The sequence below is a fragment of the Megalobrama amblycephala genome, linkage group LG16 (genome assembly GCF_018812025.1).
Source record: "Megalobrama amblycephala isolate DHTTF-2021 linkage group LG16, ASM1881202v1, whole genome shotgun sequence".
In the NCBI taxonomy this organism is placed as follows: Eukaryota; Metazoa; Chordata; class Actinopteri; order Cypriniformes; family Xenocyprididae; genus Megalobrama; species Megalobrama amblycephala.
The window spans coordinates 27,619,701-27,625,736 of record NC_063059.1 but is presented as its reverse complement, the minus strand read 5'-3'; positions in this window follow the sequence as shown (position 1 = coordinate 27,625,736).

Below are 6,036 nucleotides of genomic sequence, written 5' to 3'. Positions count from 1 at the left end.
GGGCTCAGTTCAAGTAAAGACATACAAAAGCTTTACTCTTGCACACATTAGAATAAACATTCAGTTCATTATGAATGTTCCTGACCACATAATTCAGAGTTGAACTTAAAGGTTGCATGTTGGAATATTCAAGCATGTAAATCTAAATATTCAAAATCATTTTCTTTGCGGTCAAATGAGAAGTTATGTTCAATTCTTAGTAGCAGAGGTGGGAAGTCCAGGGGTCAGAGAGTAAAAGTCCTGCCATATTTTTATTCCACCCACTGAAGCATTAATGAGATAAAGAAGTGTTTAATTGAGTGATGATTGACCATTATTGAAGACACCTGATGATAACAAGCAGAATCACCAAAGGAGAAAATCACTATTTTTAAGTTACCATCATCGAGGTCATTATTTGATCTGAATCACTGAACTCCTTTAGAGCCCAATCTTCATTATATTTACATTATTGATTACAGCAGCACTGTGATTCTACAGCAGAAGATAAACTTTTACAATACAAAAATATATATTTTTTTAAAGTTCTGGGGCTGTATTCACAAAACATTTTATCTTACCACTAAGAGTTCTCTTAAATAGCAGTAAAAGTTCTTAGCTAAGAGTTTTCTCTTAAAACCTATTCACAAAGCTGCTGAGACAAACTTTTACTAAGGAATAGACTGAAGTCTTAAACTAAGAGTAAGGGCGGGGTTGACCTCGTTGCTATGGAGTAAACACACAGTGATTGGCTGATGGGGGAGGAGTCTCTGTCAGCCATTTAATCATAGAAATGTTCTAGAATGAGGTGTCATGTTTCCATATTTAAATAAAGGTTTTAAAATACAAATGTTGCCCTATTCAAATAAATATTTTTAATAAAAATGTTGCTATATTCAAATAAAGGTTTTTAAAATGTAGGCTAAGTGTCACTAATTAAAACTAATTAAAGTATATACAATTAATTGTCCGCCTCTTGGATGTCGGCATCTCAAGAGAATGCAAAATGCAAGCGACAAATGATGTTTTATAAACAAAGTTTAGGAGAAACACATTCAAACAGTCTTTCTAATCAGCTCAAGAAGAGGAATATATATACAGAGGAGAGCTACTTCGACAGTTTTCTGCATCCCTCCGCCACCCCGCTCCTCACTTTCGGCTGGGGATATGAGGAGAACTCTGGGTTTGGGCTAAATTCTAGGCTCGGAGCCCTAGATCCCCTTGGATAGCACACCAAATATGCTATATATATATATATATATATATATATATATATATATATATATATATATATTTTACTCTATTCAATCATTTGTAAGTGTGAACTCATGAAAACCATTGCCACAGGAAAACAGACAATATTTATTTATTTGTTAAAGATTTATTTTTGGCATCTCAAAATCTATATTCAAATCTATAAATCAAAAGGTATTGCATTTACGAAGAAAAAGTTGAGCATCTAAGGCTCTATCGCTATTGCCTCAATGGTGTACAGTGTCTTTAGGTGGTTTAGGACTGTTTGTGATTTGGTCTTAGAGACTTAGGAGTCCTCTTGACTACTAACATTTCACAGATGTAGGAGCTAGTTTTAGCACTAAAATGCTTTGTGAAATACTCTTAGAGCAGAAATTTAGGAGTCCTAAAATTAGGACTGACACTCCCATTATTTTTAAGAGTTTCTTAATTTAGGAGCTACTTTTAGCCTTAAGATGTTTTGTGAATACAGCCCCTGATTTAAAAAAAAAAAAAAAAAAAAAAGGACAAGACATCAAGAATCAGTCTGTGAATCTCAACAGTGGTGAGACTAATAAAGCATGTTGCAATGCATTCTGGGTGCCACCAATCAAAATTCATCCATGCCTCCCATCATGCATTGCTGCATGAATAAATTATGAGCTGAATTGTCTTAGTAATTTTCTTTATTCTCACTATTTAAATTTTGCTGTTTTTCTGTGACTTTTTAGTAGCTTGTTTTCTAATGTTCAGAGTTGATCTGTTTATCAGAATATGTTGCTTGTCACCGTCATTGAGATTCATATGCTGATTCTTGATGTCTGTGTGTGCCTGAAATAAAAAAAAAAATTTTGTGATTAGGACTAGTGATGGGAAGTTCAGATCATTTTACATACTTGGACTTTTGAGTCTCATTCAGCAAAATGAATGAGTCTTTTCGTTTGATTTTAGCAAAATGTAATTAAAATGTTACATGTTACTTCCCCAATACATCTACTACTTATGCAAACGTTGATCACACTACAAACAATATAAAACTACAATGCTATAAGATTCAGAAATGATTCATTCATTCTTTACCTGGGTCTTCAGTTTATGACAAGCTGATTAAGCTCACCTCACCTCTTGTCTGACAAGTCTTCGGGTTTAATTCATTCCTTAATGATGTGACAGGCAGCCCCATATGCTAAACCAATGCAATCTGAGCCGCAAAGAGAATTGATTAGTTCTTTTCATGAGTCTTTTGGGTTTTTGAGTCGTTCCTTAATCATGTGACAGACCCATACGCTAAACCAATGCATTCTGAGCCGGAAAGAGAATTGATTAGTTCGTTTCGTGAGTCCTTTGGGTTTTTGAGTCATTCCTTAATCACGTGACAGATCCATACGCTATTTCTGACATTTCTGTCACTATGTTTTTGTTACTGTTTCTTGAGGGTCTGTGGTGTGTTATTATTTTATAACTAAATAAAGCCCTGTTATAAATAAAATATTGATTAATTTATCTTTTTGACTGTCTATCTGTAAATAAACACTAGGCTATATAATAATATAATAACCAAGCCTACAATACAAAGTATTTATAGCCTAGTTTGTTCATTTTTACTCCAATTTTGAGTTTGCTGGTATAATAATTATTTTTCCTAGGCAGACTTGACATATTGGTCTAAATGTATAAGAAGATTGCTCAAAAAGGACAAATAATGACATAAATTAAAAGCAAATAACATTTTGAATTTGAATTATTAATGTTAGTTTAAAACATCAAGGTTATAATAACTTCAGCTTTAACAGTTGTAACCCAAACTGAAATAAAACTGGAGAGTTAAAGTTATTTACTAAGAAATATAATGTGCTTGGGTCACACAGCCTGACTGTATTGACTGCATTGGTTTAGCGTATGGGTCTGTCACGTGATTAAGGAAGGACTCAAAAACCCGAAAGACTCATAAAAAGAACTAATCAATTCTCTTTCCGGTTCAGAATGCATTGGTTTAGCGTATGGGTCTGTCACGTGATTAAGGAACGACTCAAAACCCGAAAGACTCATGAAATGAACTAATCAATTGAATCAACAGGTAAACTACTACTAGCAGTACAGAACCTATAGAATATTGCGCATGCGCGACTGAACGAATCACCCCCTGAAATGACTCGTTCTTCCCGAGTCACATTAAAGATTTGTTCAAAATGAACAAACCATTCAAGAACAACACATCACTAATAAGGACAACTTTCAAAAAAAACTTGTATTGTAAATGTTGATCTTCTGCTGTAGAATCACAGTGCTGCTGTAATCAATAACATAAATCTAACTAACATTGGGCTCTAAATGAGCTCAGATCAAATAATGATTATGTGAAAACATAACCAACATCATCTGATCATCTTTTAACTTTGTTTATCAGTTTGATTTTAATGCAGTTAAAACTGCCCAAACAAAATCTAATATTAAAAAAGTCAAGGGTCAAGAGCTCAACTAAAGCAAACCCTGACCTCGATGATGGTAACTTAAAAATAGTGATTTTCTCCTTTGGTGATTCTGCTTGTTATCATCAGTTGTCTTCAATAATAGTCAATCATCACTCAATTAAACACTTCTTTATCTCATTAATGCTTCAGTGGGTGGAATAAAAATATGGCAGGACTTTTACTCTCTGACCCCTGGACTTCCCACCTCTGCTTAGTAGTCAATAACATGTAAGAAATCAGCTGAGATCTTTAAAGTACATATAAGTGTACATGTGATCTTCTGAAAACAAACTCCTACTCTAATCCTCATCTACAGAGAAATGGTCAGCTACTGACCTTTAACTCTGTGTAGACAAATAGTGGTCAAGACAACTGATCAGTACATCAAACTGAGTGGGAGAGATACTGTAAGCTGTTGTTTGCATTTGTAAGTTCTCTGTCTACTGCCTACACAATACGACTAAACATGACTACTGAAAGTCACCTAAAATCTGTTGTGTAAAATTAAATATGCTGCTACCTGAGATTAATTACTTCATGTCTACACAGATGTTCAGTGTCATAGTTTCATATGTATTTATATTTCAAGACAGAATATTAAATATTTCTGAAGTAAATGTTAATTGTTATAGCTTTGTTTTTATGTCATTATCTTTAATTTCTTGAATTTTAACTTTATCTCTGGAGAAATAGTCTGGCTTCCATACTCATTGTACTCATCTTTCTGAGCAATAATTCCTGTATTGGTTTAATGATTATTTTGAACCTTTTTCTGTTTATGATTCCACTGTGAATCATATTTTGAATGTCTCTTCTGGTTTTGACCCTGTATTTGATGTACTTTGGCTTTAAAGAATACTGTAGGCCAGGGATTTCATCTTTTCAGACACATGGATCTCTCACCCACACTCTCAATCAACCCTGGGACTTTAAATATAAAAAAGCTGGATTTAATTAACTTGGTAATGTCTTCTGATTGGAAGACTTTTTTTTCCCTTGCAGTTTATACAGCCCAGTGCTGTCACAGAGACACGTGTTATATTTCAGGACACCTAAGAGCATTGGCTAACATTTTTTAATTATATAATGTTTAACAGATCATTCATGTTCTTTTAAGTAGCTAGACATGTCAAAAATGTCAATGGATGTATACATTTGACATGTTTAGACATGTTTTTATTAAACACTTCCGTTTTATACATCCTTTTAAACAGATTTCTGCAGTACATTCATTGACTTTCAGAGGTTCCTAGTTGAAAACCCTGAAAACATGGATCTTAACCACATTCTTGTAAATGCATCATCTCTTAGCAGTATTAGAACGTATTGAAAAGGCATTCTCGTGTCAGTAGCTGTGTCCCAAATGACACACTATACACTATGCAATTATAATATGCAATAGGCTATTTTGTCATCCAGTGTTGGAGTTTGACAGCCTTTCCCCTTTAGCTACACAAAGAAAGCTGTGACAGTTGAGTGCATGAAGTGTCCAACATTTCACACTATTTTCATTTATTCATTTATTGATTTGGTTATTAAAGTGCATCATCCATCAAAGTGCACTATTTTTGAAATTTTCAGTGTGAACAAACTACTCATTCTATAAAATAAAAGTCCCCGCGAACTGGAAGTTGCAAATTACTTCTCTCCAGTGTTGTGACGTATTTCCAAGTGAAATGCAATATTGAATAGAGGGCAGGGTTTTACTTTAACGTTCCTCCTCTCTCCATCATGGCTCATATCAGGCCCTCCCAAATGGCACACTTCCTCTGCGTTCCATTCGGAAGGGCTCATCCCTATGCCCTAATCCCTTCAAAGGGTTTACCCTCCGGAGTAAGAGCTTCGAAGAGATGAAGGGTGTAGGGGTCAAAAAAACTCTTTTTTTGGAACGCACTTCTGCGTCATCTTAACGAGACAATCAAGGAGGAGTAGATTGTGCAAGCTGCGCCCTTTGTTTAACGTTAGTTTATTTATTTATTTATTTATTTTAGGTTTATCGCATGTAGGCTATATTGTATATATGTATTTTAAACATTTGAATGGACTGATAAAGGGAGCTGTAAAGTTTTTTTGTTGAAGTACAATGTCGTTTTGACCATAATAATGTACCAAATCTAACTCGTATAAATATTACAGTAGTACATAAAAATATTATACATACCTTTATAGTTAAAATCGAACTCCTAGCCTCCTGTACCCATTCTGTGACGTCAAACTTCCCTGTGCAAAGGATCATGGGGGCCAGAAGTGTCCATCAGTAGACCTTTTTCACAAGAATCGGAAATCACGTGACGCAGGGTAAAGTTAGTTCCGCTATGCGTCTACGGCTATTAGATTGATATGCTCTTTTCTC